Below are 19,258 nucleotides of genomic sequence, written 5' to 3' on the forward strand. Positions count from 1 at the left end.
CCGTCTTGTTTGAGATGACAGGCGTATGACGTTTTTATATACGCAAGAAATCTTGGATGAAATATTGCCCAATGTCTTACAATAGCACTACTTTAGCTGTTATCGGATGTTTGTCAGAACGATCACGTCATACTCACTATCGCCCTGGCGTGGTCAGCGATAGCGCGCGCTGACGGACGGGCCAAGGCTCGGACCGACCCATTGGCGGCTCCTGGCGGTCACGAATAAAAACTGCATAAAGTATGGAATGGCAGCGATAACTACTTATTTGAATGACAACGCCGGTCGTTTCATTATTCCCATCTTTGTGGACACACTTCAGGGCTTCCACATCGACAGACAGTGATATTGTTGACGTCCTGGGGAGGACGTGACGGACGTAACGAGATATACCTGGTTACAGACAGTCAGATACCACTCAATTGTGAGGAGTTGCTAGACAACGCACTACGGAGTAAGTAATGGGGAGACACGTGCACAGTCCAAACAATGCTATCTTTATTGAGCTTATCGTTACTACGGCGCATCACACGGCGCATGTTGTCAGAACCTACAACAACGAGTGTAGAAAGAAATGGCGTGCTCCCACAAAACGGTGTCGTGTTCCGCCACAAATATTGCAATTGAAATATTAAATAAATCTTAATTAGAATTTAAACAGTTAGAGGAATATCACGGACTTGTTAATATAAAATATGCCTCGTTGTTTGAAAATAACAGCAAAGCAATACAAATAGCCATTGACACTTGGTTGAGATAACGTAAAGTCATTGACAGTAGTGTGCGTTTTCGATAGGTCAATGACAGAGACGGAAACAGATTCAGGTTATTTGAGCGAGGTATGATATTACGTCACGCTACTGACAGCGATATAAGCTGACGAAAGATAATAAAAATGGGTTTTCGTTAGATAGTTGATTCATTTGTTAAGTTATAGCTAAAACAAATGTTCGTTAACAGAATCAAACCTTTAAATCGCTCCAATATGTAACATACAATGTTCGTTTTCACAAAGTATTTGATTATTCAATTGACAGAAATGATGTGAAGCTGTCCTCAATGCTCAAGTCGCTGTGCACGATGGTGTACGGACTACTAGCCTCTACAGGTCTCTACTACCAACTACCAGCCACTACTATCAGACTATATTCAGTACATTGGCCAGCTAACCTGTTCTTGGTATGCAGTAAGTATATATGCAGGACAATATATATCATTACATAGGGTATCGCCTTCAAACAATGCACACGTCACCAGTATACTAATATGGAATAATGTTAACGGAGGCGAAGGCTAGCTTAATCTTATTGACTGGTGCACGCTGGTCGACATTAGCTTTGCGAAATTCGGAATCGAATGGAAATGGACACTCCTCAAACGGATGAAGACACTTCCTAGTTTGTCGGGATACGTGTGGAAACATGGCCCATATGTTTAAAATAGCAAGGTGATAATAAGATCCACCTTTCAATATTTGTTCCAACTTTGTATCACAATTCCACGTCTTACAAAGTGTCGGATCCTCCGAACGTACAGCCTCCTTGAGTGATACATTAGAGCAGGTCTCCTTATCTGGTTAAATTCCGTTTTACCGGTGCTCGAGTTATTGGTGTAGATTTGTCGTTTACGAGAATATTACCCTAAAGAGTGATACTGTAGCCTGTATCGGCCATAAGAAGTGCTCCATCTACTGAGATACACGTGTTTTACAGGGTACTAATTGCACGTGTTGTTATCGCAGTCACGCGTCATTAACAACAGCAGCACAGAAATAATATAGATAGCTCCCTGTGATAACGAATACATTACCACGGACCTGCATAGCCACAACTAATGAAGATAATGGGGAATACATCAAACCGGAGGTTATACACATGATGGTATTATCTGTGTAATCTTGATGAAATACGGTGATTATTAAGACGTTTCAATTGATCACGAGGTCAAACAATGTCGGGTTATGGTAAAACATATAGATTCTGTTTTGGTATCATGTAATGTAGAATTCGCAATAAAGGAATGAAATGGAAGAAACATATCTGAAGATAATTAATGGTGATTTATCAAACCTGGAAGTTTCGAGGTTACTGCTGACACATCTAGAAAATAGCATTATAGGTTATGCATTGTTATTTGTTCAGGAATGTGTCACACGTTCCCATTACAGCATTCGGCCTGTAACGACAACCCTACTCGGGCAGAAAGAGGGAAACTCTTGATGCCAAAGTGATAATTATACGTTTTACTATAATAATCTTTGTGGTATTTCAGCTATAATTGTACATACAAAAATATAAAAAAAAAAAAAAAAAAAAAAAAATTTCCCCANCATTTTTTTGTTATAACAGTTTGTTCATGAAAAAAAATGAGAATCTGATTACTATAAAATTCTATTTAATGACCTTTGTACATGTTTTGTTAGAATAATTCAGACTAAATAAGAGGATTCAGTCGGGCGTGATCAAAGATAAACTGTGTCGCAGATCGTTGATGGAAGATGCGAGTGTTTCCGGACACGCTTAACCTTCCGGAACGTCTGAGCCTTTATTCATGAAACCAATCTCATACTCAAACATGAGTTTTGTGCTCAAACCATCTGTGATGTAACTCGCTTACATCTTGCGACACTGTCAAGACATTAAAAACTGGTTAGGCTTTGAATCTCCAAATCAATCCAAATCGTAGACAAAATGTGAAATTGTATTAATTTATCACCGGAACAACAAAAAAGAGCTTTGGTACAGAATCTGAAATTGAGAATGAGAGCGGTTTCATGACTACTTTACCTGGTCTTGTCATCTTTATGTTGGTGTGGATCAACGCCCCTGTGCATTGACAATGTGTTTTCTTTTTCTTTCTTTTCCCATTTGTGTTGACACTTTGGTATTCTACTATTATATTTGTATCTGGTTACCTAAACATGCTAGTTTATGTTTGTGAATAGCGCAACAAAATGGCTGTCTCCGTTCGTTTGATTAAGCCCTCTATATTTTGGCTTTACAACCTGTTTAAATGAAAGTTTTCTGAGTTATGTGATGCAAGGTATTCATTTCTTATGAGCTTTTATGAAACTCGTCTCAAAGTTTTAATTTTTGCTCGCCAAGGCTCCCAAAAAAATAAAAAATAAAATAAGACTCGTTTCATAAAATCTCATATGAAATGAAAACTCATTTAAGATCCTATATGTGTCGAACCAAATTGAGAGAATTGATAGATATCTACAATTTACAGATGTATGTAATGATACATGTTTAACTAGTGATAAAAATTATTGACAGAAAGACCTACTATTTTGCTTTTTTGATCAGGTGTTACATGTTTGTATATATCACAACATAAATTGCCGCATCTCCCTGTCAATCACTTTCCCATTTGTTAAACTTACTTGATACAAGTTGATTTAACAAATAATATCAGACTTGGCACACACAACGTTGTGTCTGGAGAATTGGTATTAAGATGTACATACCATTTATCTGCTTGGCTACAGCATGGTTAACTGACTAGAACTCCATATAACAAGGCACCAATCAACAGACTTATCGGTGTTTTCTCCCATCAATATGCATAAAAGATCCGATACAATTGTGACACATAATGCATTGATTACATATTAGGTGTTCATGATAAAGATCGAGGGTTGGAGGAACAATAATTACATCAGGATGGCTATATTTACATTTGTGTACATGATAAAGAGTAAGGCCTGGTTTTCAGGTAATGGCACCCTATATATGGAAATGAGTTACATCGAATGTTTGTACTATCTAACAGAAGACAACTTTATTTCATGTTATTGGTAGTCAGGTATTCATTACTAGCCTATAACACAACATCAGTTAGTAAATGTTATCCATGTGGTTTAACAATTGAAACGTCAGCAGTTATACTCAGTTTCAAATAATTTTACGAAGAATGCATAACAATATTCGTTCTCTATAATGTTAATACTTAGTGGTTTAGAGAGTAACATTATACACAGATACACATATTTTATTCTGACTGTATGGCTTAAAAATCCCCTGCTGTCAGCTCAATACGATTTGAACAGATTCTGACAAGAGCATGGACATACAATGTATTACCAAAGTGGTTATTTGAATAGCATTAATGATTAATAGTTGAGGTGAAGAGTAAATGTATATATTCCCAATTTGAGTAATTACATGTGTTCACAACATGTGTATGGTAATCAATTATCCGACAGTATCTTCATTGCATATCATTTCTTTTTCTTAAATTGTTTGGAAAGTTAAGTGGAATATTGTAATAATAGGTTTGTATAAGGTAATAACATGTACATTGTATATGAGCAATGCACTAATACATGTTACAATTTTATGTCCAGTTTGAATTCACGTTAAAAGCAATGTACATCGTCATATTAACGTTACTGTTGTAGTAATTACATCAAGTTTTCCAATACATGTTAACCTCACTGTTGTAGTAATTATATCAAGTTTTCGAATTACATGTTAACGTAACTGTTGTAGTAATTACATCTAGTTTTCCAATTACAACACAACATCACTGTTGTAGAAATTTCATCGTTTTCCAATTATAACGTTACTGTTGTAGTAATTAAATCAAGTTTTCCAATTACATGTTAACGGTACTGTTGTAATATTTGCATCAAGTTTTCCAATTACATGTTAACGTTACTGTTGTAGTAATTACATCAAGTTTTCCAATTACATGTTAACGTTACTGTTGTAGTAATTACATCAAGTTTTCCAATTACATGTAAATGTTAACGTTACTGATCATATATATCGTGTTATAGTGAAATATTTATAAATGCGAAACACATCAACCGTAACGTCGCAGCCTTTATTTTTGGTTTAAACACATGTGTTACCTAACACGGACAAAGGAGTAGGTACAGCCAGTTATCTACGCCTTCTCCGTACATGCATACATACAACTACATAAATACAATAGGCTGCAGCTGCGGGATATGTGGTTTATTCAAATATATTTTCCGGACACTGTTCATTTACAAAAAGGAAAAACGCCAAGATTATGAGTATCTTAACTTGAATATATTGTAATGTTTCAGGAACAGGCTCGGTTTAAAGAAGCTTCATCTTAAATCGCATTGTGACATGTAAGGAAGGGTCCGGAAACAAAAGTAGCTTTATATGATAATACAACGCAATATCTGGGTAGAATCTCCGAGGCATTATTATTAATTAATCCTATGTAATGACACTTATATTAAATCATATATATACATATCTGTATAATTATATATCTATATAATGACACTCTGTATAATTATATATATATAATGACACTCTGTATAATTATATATATATATTGACATCACAATGTATGAATATATCTATATAATGACACTATGCAGGCTTATATCTATATAATGACACTACTAGGTATAATTATATATATATAATAACATTTTGTACAACTATATCTATATAATGACACTATGTATGATTATATATATATATATTGACACTATGTATAATTATATATAAATAATGACACTCTGTATAATTATATATATATATAACACTTTGTACAACTATATATATATAATGACACTATGTAGGCTTATATCTTTATAATGACACTACTAGATATAATTATATATATATAATGACATCACAATGTATAAATATATATATATAATGACACTCTGTATAATTATATATATATAATAACACTTTGTACAACTATATCTATATAATAACACTTTGTACAACTATATCTATATAATGACACTTTGTACAACTATATCTATATAATGACACTCTGTATAATTATATATATATATAATGACACTATGTATAATTATATATCTATAATGACACTTTGTATAATTATATATATATATTGACACTCTGTATAATTATATCTACATAATGACACTATGTATACTTATATCTTTATAATGACATCACAGTGTATAATTGTATATATATACTGTCACTACACTGTACCATTATATAATTTTACGGACACTTTTACATATAATATTATCTATATACTGACACTTCTACATATAATTAAATTTTGTATACAGACACTAATATGTATAATTGTAGCTATATACTGAGTCTACAATGTTTAATGATATATTTTTACTGACACTTCTATGTATAATTATATCTGTATAACGACACTAGTATGTTGTATCATACCAATTCCTTTATTCAACGCAATACATATAATGTAACACTGTTAGAATGAAATAGATGAACTATGAAAAAAACAAAAATCCTGACCCTCGAACTTTAAAATTTGTATCTACATTTGTATCTTATAATACGAGTTGATTATCAAAGATTATTAATCTGGTACATTTTTTTTTTGTATAATGTCAGAATAGTTAGCTGTGTCTGTGTATAGGTATGTGTAATGTCATTACTATAGATCATCAAAACGCTGTTATATTGTGTTTAAATAAGCCTACGCCATGACCCTACGACTGTTTAGACCATTATAGCAAGGCGATACTTGGTCACATTGATACGGCAGTAGTTGGTCACATTGATACGGCAGTAGTTGGTCACATTGATACGGCAGTAGTTGGTCACATTGATACGGCAGTAGTTGGTCACATTGATGTCACCTTGGTACATTTGTACGACAGTGTTGTATAACGTTTCAGAAAACATCTACACATCTACACACGACTGATTTAAGGATTTCACCCCAGATTATATATTTGTTCAGGAAGAAAGTCCTTCCTGACGACATGCTGAACCTGATATTCACTATCAGTTCATTTTTATTTGAATTTCTTGTAAATAGCTTACGTGATGACAGCCTTGACTACATTAGTGTTAATCATGGTTTTATGTTATATCAACTCAGAATTCAAATACCTTAACAAGGAAAGATAGCCGTACAAACACATTTTCGTTAATTAAAAAACACACCTGATTAATAGCGGTAGCTTTACACTTATCACCTGGAGAGTAAATGTTTGGCGATACCTACATTAGTACTAATGATAGGTTTTAATAAAGCCCGTATCTGAGCGATGGTAATGTAGGCTAGAAGATAGCACTACCCACACGTGTTAATTAGGCGATGGTACTTATCAAGTACTCTAGTTCAGACAGTACATTATGGTCAGTGACGTCGTCTAATTCTCTCCTACAACCATAGAATCACTACCACAAATAGTTGTTTGTGTTTTGATTTCTAGATCTGTTTTTCTAATTTGAATTTCTTTATCTCTGTATATAATCTAACCTGTGCTTTAAACTTCAAAAAAGCTGAGCTCGCTGATTACCCGGGGGTATAACACGGTCAGAGATAAAAACTCAATTAGTTTTATCAAAGTATCACATTATCTAAAGTTTTTCTGAAAACTTTACACCCAAGGAATGTTTCTTTTTTTAAATATGTACAGAGTCTAGATGTGCGAGATATTTCGGATGATCTTGTAAATATTACCTATACTAGTACTGTAGATGTGTGTGGGGGCTGATCAACAATATCCTCACCCGGATCTACGTATCCTCGATAAAGTACCGTGATAAGTTCCCGGGGATGTGTGTCTCAGTATCTACGCCTGATAACTTCACTCTATACACTGGACTCACTGTGTGACGTATCAAAAATGTAGTCACGTGACATCCGAAAGGATATTAATGCGCCCGGCTTGATAACGCCAGTAAAATTAGGTGACGATAAGGATGAGAGGATAAGATTATGACCACAAGTTGCTAAGTTTCGATACCACTTGAAACTGTACAAACGTCGGAGACTTTTACTACTTGACACGATATATATGATCCGTTTATGGCGGTCTGATAAACAAAATCGATCCCCTTTTACTGTATTGTACGGCGACACATATGTACGGCAACACATGGAACGACACACAATGCCATACACTTTGTACGGCGACACACAATGTCACAAACTTTGTACGGCGACACACATTGTCACAAACTTTTTACGGCGACACACACTGTCACACACTTTGTACGGCGACGCACGGTGTCACAAACTTTGTACGGCGACACACATGTACGATGACATATGGAACGGCAAAACACACTGTCACAAACTGTGTACGGCGACACACGGTGTCACAAACTGTGTACGACGACACACGGTGTCACAAACTTTGTACGGTGACACACGGTGTCACAAACTTTGTTCGGCAACACAAACTGTCACAAACTTTGTACGGCGACACATACATGTATGTACGGTTACACCTAGAACGGCGACATAACTGTCACATTTGTTGTACGGTGACAAAATGCACGGTGACGCACACTGTCACAAACTATGTACTTCAATTGAGTGTACTGCGACATATAGTGTACGTGTATATATAGTGCAGATGTACTTCGACACAAAATGTGTTGAGCCAGCAACACATTGTACAAATGTACGGCGACACACATTCAAAGTCAAATACGTGGGCACCTGTTATACACGTACATTGTATATTGCCTACACCATGTGTCGGTGCGTTGCATTTTAAGCACGCTTTAGGACTCACATCATCTCGGATGAATTGAACACTTTACCAACACTGACACACGATTTATGTCTTCTTCATGAAGACGTGAACGCAAGATCTTTGTGTACGTGATTACAAGAGTACGATTCAATCTTCTGTTCTTATCTTCCTCCACCATAAGGCCTGAAACACTTTGAGACCCCACCCATCTCTATTCCTAATGAAGTTTCACATGACCCCTCCCTTCTATAACTGTCATCGCAGACAAAGTGAGTATCTCAGCGAAATGCCCGTAAATACTTATCTCTCATACTCCTGTTACAATATAGGGAACTCTCTTTATCGTTAGGAGGAGTTGCAACGGAACCTGCCTTAGTCGACACCCTTTTGCATGTAACGCATAACTCATGTCTGACTTAGACATTATGTCGGAATACACAATTCTGACGTAAACAGGACGTCGAAATGCATACGTCTGACTAAGAATGTCGTAATACACAGGTATGACTTATGATGTCGAAATATACAGGTCTGACTAAGAATGTCGAACTATAAAAGTCCAACTAAGAATGTCGTAATATAAAGTTCTGACTTAAACAGGTATCGTATTATACAGGTCTGACTTAAACAGGATGTCGTACTATACGGGTCTGACTTAAACAGTATGTCGCAAAACACAGGTCTGACTTAAACATGATGTCGTAATACACAGGTCTGACTTAAACATGACGTCGTAATACACAGGTCTGACTTAAACAGTATGTCGTAATACACAGGTCTGACTTAAACATGATGTCGTAATACACAGGTATGACTTAAACATGATGTCGTAATGCACAGGTCTGACTTAAACATGATGTCGTAATACACAGGTCTGACTTAAACAGTATGTCGTAATACACAGGTCTGACTTAGGATGTTGATTATACACAGGTCTGACTAAGAAGATTGCTGGAATATTGAGGAGTTGGTATTGACATATTTCACTAGAAGTAGCTATAACCACGTGATTAATGAGGAGAGGTATGTAAATGCAAGGAAGTCTCCACAAAAGAGGGAAGATAAATAAGTACAGTTTAGGTATGATTCATTGATTTATTACTGCAGCAATATATTGTGAAGCACCTAAGCATTCCGCAAAATAAATACTTAACTTTTCAATTGTGTTGTAAGCCCCCTCAACAAAGTAGCCACATTGGGAAAACAGTTAAGTAGTTTAGGCTCTGGTAAGCGTTAGTTGAGAGTTCCTGTATACAACTTCCGAGCTTATAGTCACAGTGTTAGTATGGTTAGTCGATAGAGAGACAGACAAGTGTCCTCTTACAGTATAAGACAAAGGATGGTCTGTTGATAGTATAACGTCAAGCTTCTCGCCAGCACCTAAGTGGCTTAAGTGAGCTTATATTCCAGATCTCTCCTCGACAGCTTCCGAACCTGAAACTGCCTCACTCGTAAGCCGTCGTGTGTAATAAGTCTAAGATTGGTATTTTTACTTCACTTTGGGTGACAACAGTCATACTAATAGATACAGTGATAGTAACAAACAGGGTTACAACATTAGTACGTGTTCAAAGATGTTCAGTCACATTAAACATAAATAAAGGTTCTAAGGTTTTTCAGAGCTCCTTCACAACATTAGGGCAGGTTCAAAGTTTTGTCTAAGCCCCACAGTATACATTTATAATTCAGTTGTCTTGTCCCATATGAAGAAATCCGTTGTGGTTTTATGTATTAAGTGAATCATTTTATTGTCACGGTTTGTATCAACGTGTATAATTACTTGAGGAAATGTTGCTAACCATTGAGTCTCAACCCTCACCATAAGTTATGTTCTCGATCTGTCAGCGTACGAGTAGATATTGGAGACAGGCAGGGTCCACGCAGTCAATATAATATAGTATAATAAGTCTATATCTACGTTAAGTTAGTATACCAAATATATCGTATAGTCTATGTACTCAGTGTTTAACTTGTCATAAATCTTATGGTCGGTATAGTTAGGGTACACTTAATGAAAAAATAACTGTCAAAATACTTAGCTATTAAAGACTATCTACTTAGAGATAATTTATTATTTACCATATACAAAATGTAGTCTCATACTTAGAGTATAAAAATAGTCTGTATACTAAATGTATAATAAATTATCTATTCATAGTCTATATACTAAGAGATAATAAATTAATTACCGTATGGTTTCTTACTTAGTCTAATGGTTTGGTTTTTGTTAAGCCTGCATTTAGTGCATAGTCTGTATACTTGTAGTGTTTTAAATATAGGTAATGAATTGTCATTGTGTCTGTATAGTTAGTACATTATTTACATTAGTCTGTCTTTGTAGTATATACTTAATTATGTATCGTATAGTCGGTATACCATAACAGATATATTTGTATAATACATTCCTATCGTGACTGGTCAGGGTAGATAACTCGAGTTGGGTGAACATTTCTAGTTTAATAGTGTTTGTATCGTGTTACAATGTAAGTATGTGGGTAGTTATCCAATGTCTGTATGTGTGTATATAATTACAATGTACAATGTATTAACATGTATGTATATAATGTCAATGTACAATGTTTATAATTACAATGTTCAATGTATGTTTATAATTACAATGTGCAATGTATGCATATAATGTCAATGTACAATGTATGTTTATAATTACAATGTACAATGTATGTATATAATTACAATGTACAATGTATTAACATGTATGTATATAATGTCAATGTACAATGTTTATAATTACAATGTACAATGTATGTTTATAATTACAATGTGCAATGTATGTATATAATGTCAATGTACAATGTATGTTTATAATTACAATGTACAATGTATGTATATAATTACAATGTACAATGTATTTACATATATGTATATAATGTCAATGTACAATGTTTATAATTACAATGTACAATGTATGTTTATAATTACAATGTACAATGTATGTATATAATTACAATGTACAATGTATGTATATACTTACAATGTGCAATGTATGTATATTATTTCAATGTGCAATGAATGTATATAATTACAATGTGCAATGTATGAATCACGGAATAATGTACGGCTGTCGACACTGATTACTAATAGAGTGGAATATATGTAAAAATAATTCAACAACTTGTCAGGTCTACAATGGTTTCTTATCCAATCTAATATCGCGAAAAAATAATTATTAGTATATTGCTCATTACAGGCCGATAGTGGGCATGTTAATATCACAACCTCCCAGCGTATCGGAAACATCACATTCAAATTTTATATGTGATCAATATGTCGGCATTCCTTTCGCTTTGTGATTGCCAGTTAGGACGCGCGCGCGACAGATGATGACCACGATCGCAGCGTCAGGTAACGCAGATAACGGTCGAGATCAAGAGATATGCAAATGAAGATCAATTTATAAAAGTTTAAAATTGTTCAAATATTTACTAGTCTGGATCATTTACATTTTTTTAATTATTTTTTGAAATACGTTCTTGTCTTTAAATCTCAAAACCAAGAGAGCTCGAGGGAATTTCGTTTCGTATTCGTTTAAGTTTTTTAACTTAAGTGATGAGAAACGCCACTTTTCCGCTAATGCTGATTATGAAGATTGTATCGAAATGATGACGTGTTCAAGCATTTTGTAACATTAACGCTCTATCTTATCGTAATGGAACAGCAATATCAAGAAATGGGGTTATATTTATTCGAGCTAATGACAAGATATGAACGATTTTCCGGGCCTGCTAGACTTTCAAACGTGTATCAATAAGCTGACACTCATGGCTATGTCCCAAAATACTCCAGAAGAACAGAAATTCAGATGATATGTTGGACGATAATTTGAGTTTGTGTCGTCGGTGGTACAGCGCGAGAGGTACGGCCGTAAGACACTTAGAGGGTCCCCTGCTGGAGATTGCCGAGAAGATGGGCTGTAATTTTAACCGAGTCGTGCACTTTACCGGGATATTGATGGAAGATGTACATTATCGATTTACACTTATTTCAATTCTACATATATAAGTTATGGATTTGATGTTGATAAGTAGGTGAAAAAATCTATCATTTAGATTACATTAGACAGGTGACAAAGACCTCCCGTATAATGTATATATCCGAAATGGATTTATGCGGATACAAAGATACGGGTATACACTGATGTACCGATAGGAACTGGAGCAGTCAAAGATGGCCCTTTTCAGTGCTAATCGATACAGCCGTATAGAGTGGGACCTTTGAATGGGGGAGACCACGTATGGTTCACCTGGGTCGAATTATTGTTAGGATATCTTCCTTTGCCTTTTTTAGATTATCACTTAGACTTTTATAATGGATATTTTTTATGTTGATGAAATCGTTAAAAGAGACATAATTGAAAATTCCATGATTTTATCTTCGCCGCTAAAATAGCATTTCCCGTTTTATATATATTGACACTCATGGAATACTTGCAATGTATGTGTCGGATAAAAGTTATATGCTATAAAATATATATCCATCCCATCTGTTGTTCGAAATTCTTATAATTTTAAGCATATATGTATTGATTGTTATTTTAAGAGCTTTACCGATGCTATCGTGTTTGAATGTGAACAGTACTTCAACGACACATTACGGGCTACTAGATAGTTAATACTGTCTCTCAGTGTCAGCTAAAACACACAAACAAACTTACAACGACACATTACGGGCTACTAGGTAGTAAATACTCTGTCTCAGTGTCAGCTAAAACACGCAAACAAACTTCATAAACTACCATTCTGACTAACCAGGTAACCGAATCGACTCCAAAACCTAGATAAAACCTATATATAAAAACCAATATCGGCCTTGCTCAAGTCCGAGTAATCAGTTACTTTTGATTGCGTCCTCATGGGACACCTCAGACCTTGTAGAGGAATCTCTCCGACTCCTGGTACTGAACCACAATTGAATCAGTATCATGCATTAATTTCTTTTCGCGAGTTATTTTTTATATTAAATCACCACATCAATTGAAATTAAAATCGTGTTTTGTTTTGCATCCCCAGAAAAAAATACAATAGTTGTCTTTATACGTGTATTAAACATTCTCACCAACTGGTCAAAGAAATAATGAAATATTAGCGACACATTTTAATATTTGAAACCGCCAAATGGTTCAAATGAACTTTAAAAAGTACGTATAAGCAAGTACAAAAAACTACTTTACCTATTGAAATAGCTGAAGGCATATACACCAACACAAATCATTTCATTTCAGCACGGTAATTAATATAAGACATATCTATATATTTGAAACAGAATTCGTATCTGTGCACCGATGCTAACTGTTATTTCACTATATTGTATATTAAGTCGTATTCCATTAAGAGACAGCAGTGAGCCTCGATATGACCTCTTCCTATTCAATGGCATATTACTCGATCCAGACATTGTATTTGACTTGATATCAATACTTAGATCTGACCTCTGATAATATTTTGAACACGCCCTTGCATTCTAAGAGTAAAGTAATTGTAACCACTGGGACGATGCAAGAAAAAGAGTTTTAAGGCTGACGCGCCTTGGTAGCCCTCAAAACCAGGATGATAATCTTCGTAATCAGAACAAATGTCGTATCGCCTGTGCTTGTTTTATAGAACGTTATTAGTGATGAAGATTAGGACGACATTTAATGTTTGCTGTTTTCTTCATATCTTCCCTTTGTGCTTCGGTGTTTGTATCATTATCACTAGAGGCCACTTTTATCGTCAGCTGAAGCATCCTTTGTCGATGGTAAGCTTGGTGCTACGTTAACGACACGACGACAGTACAATTCATGATATCATTGTATCCACATGAAAGTTGTTTTATTTCCTGCTATATTCTGACTTTCAAATGAAATGAACGTAATCATGATTAAACTGACAATTATTGCATAAGGCAGCTTACTGTAGATAATTATAATGCAATTTTTTTACGGTTCCTCTTATTGTTCTTGCATGATAATTCTTGACGTTTTTATTCTTGATTCAACCCTAATGTATATCAAAGGTCAAGTATAGTCGAGGAGTTGGCAAACCAATGTTATTTAATATAGAACAAACTTTATTTCATAACAATTACGAAACAAGTTTTTCAACCCATTTTAATCGTTCTAGTTGGCACGCAGAGGTTCTGAATGTGGGAGGAATCCGGAGAACACGAGAAATCCCACGTGGTCTGGCAGGTGACCCAATACCTTTTCACGTCCGATTGGCGAAACGAACCCCGGCCGTCTTGGTGACAGGCGAGTTCCTTTCCAATGCGCCACCCTTTCACCCTAAGATGAGTACCCCTTGTGAATGTTCTCAAAGACAAAAAAAAATACAGGCTGAGACTTAAATTCTGAAAGGTTTTTTTCCCATAAAATTTCTGATCTGCTTTCTATTTATTAAAATTCGAAATTTATACGGGAATTTGTATACATGTAAGCAATCTTGTATTTTAGTGAAACAAATATTGATTAGATATTAGAAAATTGATTTACATGTATGTATATAAAACTCAGCTGAATACTAATTTTGTACACGATCCGATGTGGTTTTTTTTTATGTTTTGGGAGTATAAATGATATCTGGATATATACATATAACACAGCTTGAATGATACATTGACAATGTCATTTTCTATAACAGTGGTTTAGAAATCTCTGGAATTCATCTGTAGTTGGAGGAGTCCCGGACAGATGTAACTGGCACATATATATCTGATTGCCTGTAAGTGAATTACACGCAATAGGACATTATGTAATGTAAATAAATTGTCTATTGAAATACAGAAATGTTTGCAATTTCAGACTAAGAAAAATATGAAGACAGGCCAAACTAAACGAAAAACAGAATCTTGACGTGTTTGGTGTTGTGGGATAGGACAAGATCGAGGTCTTGTCACTTGGGGTTATTTCCCCGGGGCCATTGCATGAAAAGCATTGAGACCCCAACTCGTTTAAGGTGTATACCAATAATGAAATATGAAGATGCATTTACACTTATGTTTAAAACACGGATCGTAGCATGGGTCATGTTAAACGTCAAAAGTGCCGAGAGGCAGAGCCCAAAATGTGAAAGTATTCAGCATATTTTATCAACCTTTACTATTATTGCTTAGATGTCTAGGTGTACAATTCAGGCCCCTGGGTCTCCGAAATAGAAATAGTTTAAATGCCATGAAAAAAGAGTCGAATTATGCATCAGCATAGAGATGTGTATCTAGTAATGTGCAATTAATACAAATGATTTCAGATACATTAAATGTTGTTTCGCATTATCTTACACTTTTAGGCCTAATAAGAGGGAAGACCTGCACCATTTGGCATTCTTTGATATAGAGTTTGGGTAAGAGTCTAAAGCTGGACCAGATGACGGTACATGTAAATAAAACCCGGCAAAATTCAGGGATAAAGGATCATGGTACCAGGAAACATCAAAGTTATAAGAAGTGGTTGATTGTTGCTGCCAAAGGAAAAACTATTCATAAATCAAGTTTAATAAGACATAAAATATTACTGAAAAAGACAAAAACTGCCACGTTTCTATATTTTCGAAGGTATATCAAAATATCCCAACCCCCATCGTCTCTGTGAATGTACATACAAAACAGTTGGTGTTTCTTTTCTGACCACCTAATGGTTCCAACATTGGTCTTCAACAAGTACAAGCATAAGAGAGCTACACGAGCTAGTAATGATTGGTACGCATCTTCAAAAACAAACAAATACTTCTCATTAAACTGAATGCAAAGGAATTGTTCTTAATATTGCTTTGTTTAGATGGTTAATTGGATTTAAAAAACAGCTGCTTGACTGTCATTTTACACCTCTCTTGTCTGTGGACATAACTAGGTTTGTGTAAGTCTGTGCTTTATTCAAAGACATGCAAATGTAAATTTGCTCAATAAGTAAATGCATTGATCTAGTCGGCTGCATATAGATACTGGTAAACTGGATTTACATTAACGTAAGATCAGTATAACAAGATTAACAAGAAGATTATGTTTATTTGGGGTTTAATGTCCTACTAACAGTCGGGGTCATATGAGGACGAGTGCATAGGGAGACGCCACTGGAAAGAAAAAGTAGATAGAAAAGGAAGAGGACAGAAAAGATACGAAACGAAAAAGATCCCAAACTGTTGCATTATGGGCAGCAGATCAATTGTGACTATTTGTCCTCTTAGTAAACGACAGAAGAAAACCCCTACCACTGCTGTTGTAGGTAGGATGCTATACTTTATATTCTATTGCCAGGTTTTAACTTCGAATTCATAATTATGCATATCAGCCCATCTTTAAGTACATGTACATAAAACGCGCACATAATGGTGGCTCGATGAATACCGTGGCTATATTGACAAGTACAGTTGTATATAGAATACCAATGCAAGAATATCAAAAGTATCACGTGTGCGACGCGTCGTAAACATATTAAAGATACTGCCACACGAGCTAAACATATATGGTATTTAAATGGAATCTATCGATGACTCTATATTATCTTTGGTGACTAAAGAACTGGGGTTTTTTTTATATAAAATTGTCTTTGAATAATCGCGAAAGTCTTGCGCTGTTATGACGTTCATTACTGTTTTTGTAACGTGAACTGACGTGCTGGCGGCAAGGTTGAACGCCATTGGTGTTGGCAGAGTCACTTACACGATTGCTGTCGTTGCTGGAGATTCTCGCGGAGACTACGTTAACATTTTCAAATTATAGAGTTAAATGCATTTCATGGTAGAAAAAATGTAGTGGAAATATTTCCAAAAACTTGCTTTAGTCGCTGAAGAAGCAAAGGCAGTTTTATTATTCCTTGTAACTGTTTTAAATTGTTAAACCTATACAAATGGTATTCCAATACTGAAAAGCAACATTCTTTTACAATTGCGTTAGGTCTCACTGCAAGGTAAAATAAAGAAATGTTAAATTATATTGAATTATTTTTTCTAAAACGACATGGAATCGGCGCAGCTAAATTGACAGGAAAACATAAACGTTCTTAATAAGCACGAAACAATTTTGTTCGAAAAGTCTCCGTTTAACGTATATCAAATATGAGGAGGGATTTGAATTTGGTGTGGGGAGGGTTGGCGGTTCGATGATCGACCGTGGACCTGTGTACGCTGTATTACGGTAATAACACGATACAGCGTCTGTGTGGACGTGCGATTGTGTTTATCACGACCCGATAGTGTGTGTATAATGGCTGACTTCAAAGTCTGTTATGTCACAGCTGATAGTACATTGTTAAAAACATGGATTATTTGTAAATCGAACCGGGCAAGGATTGGCATTTATAGCGGACCAATCGTCATCATCGCCCAGGAATTTGTATATAAAGTGTACTTCCTTATCTGGACTGTTTCCTCTCTAATCTTACCCTGCATTGTCTCGCCCGCCTGTGCCTCGTATTACAGAGATTACGTGTCTTACACGTGAAATGAGTTTACGCGGCCAAGCGTCTGCCCTGATAGCCCTGATGTCCGTCCCCTACTGGCCCGCCGTACATACTTACATACACATCAGTTAGGCAACCTATCGCCTCGGACGTAAACCTACACCAGATATACTTGTATTAATGTAATGACTTAAACTTGTAATCCTGGCTCTGTCGGAACACAAGACATTGAGTTTCCCCGTATCTTACAACTGATATGTAATGAGATATATGCTAATTCTTTTAATATAATTTTTTGAGATAGTATTTTTTCAGAAAATGCATAAAAACTGTAATACAATTTTAACACGATACAATCTACTTATTGATGTACTAGAACATTAACTTCAGATAATTAGGTTGTCAGTTAACTCGAAAACGAGGCTAATCTGAAATCGGCATATAGATGCACATCTCTCTTCCGATTCTACGAATTATCACACATCTGATTTATTCTTACACAATCCATCATGGTGTATCGTCTGCTCCTTTAACGTGTACACTGTATGTACGTCCTTTGCTCGGCCTACACGACATTTTTGCATGCATGCATGTGCAGCAGACGAGAACGCAAATGCTTCCCGCTTGTCGACTCTCCCTGTGTTACAAAGATTACAGGGAACCGTTTGGAGCTAGTACAACGCTTTCTCTATAAACATAAATGAGCTGAATTAATTACTAAAATGTCGGCGACTCCCGTCCTCATTTAAATGAAATCAAAGGCAACCATTGTGGTTGCCGCACAATCTCGACACGTGCCATTAATTGACATCGATGATGTTTCGCGCATGCTCTGCAATGAGCTATGTATAAAACATAGGAATTTGTATAAAACACTTGTGTTAGCCATGCAAACAGTGTATTTTGATTTTTAACCCAACAAGTTAATTGATGAAAGACGACTTGAAATTAAGTGTACTTTGGCATATCAATTTCCTCAGTGCCATCGCTGTATACATGTATTGTACAGAGATACGTTATCAATAGAGCAATAATACGTGCATCAAATTTATCCGCAGGGGGAGTCAAATCTGATAGAACAGCCATGGTGTTCCCAAACCAACAAGAAGCGTTGATTGCTGTTCGCGCGTGCCGAGAAGACGTTGAAGTTGCTGGAAGCTATTTTTCGGGATATTTTAGACGAATGTATAGATGTTATTTAATTCCGTGGTATGTCGGAGATATTAATTGATCTAGGGAATTGGATCGTTTTGTCACAAGTGTATACCGTTACCGCATGCAATATGCTTCCAAAGATATATAAAAAAAAATCTCCTGAAGTCGTGAACACGTTTTATTTCCTGCACGTTTTATCATAACTAAACAACCGTTTAAATCCTAACACATTGATACGGCCCGCCGTCACTTGTTACTTGTGA

At 35.5% G+C, this 19,258-nt stretch overlaps 1 long non-coding RNA gene across 1 annotated transcript; it reads left to right on the forward strand.

Moving 5' to 3' along the window:
• The first annotated feature begins 243 nt into the window (after positions 1-243).
• On the forward strand, positions 244-15,224 carry LOC110458493. The gene is made up of 3 exons (XR_002463802.1): positions 244-454; positions 1,038-1,186; positions 14,572-15,224. It is a non-coding gene; the product is annotated as an uncharacterized LOC110458493 (long non-coding RNA).
• Positions 15,225-19,258: the final 4,034 nt, after the last annotated feature.

The sequence above is a fragment of the Mizuhopecten yessoensis genome, unplaced genomic scaffold (assembly GCF_002113885.1).
Source record: "Mizuhopecten yessoensis strain PY_sf001 unplaced genomic scaffold, ASM211388v2 scaffold9615, whole genome shotgun sequence".
NCBI classification, from domain to species: Eukaryota; Metazoa; Mollusca; class Bivalvia; order Pectinida; family Pectinidae; genus Mizuhopecten; species Mizuhopecten yessoensis.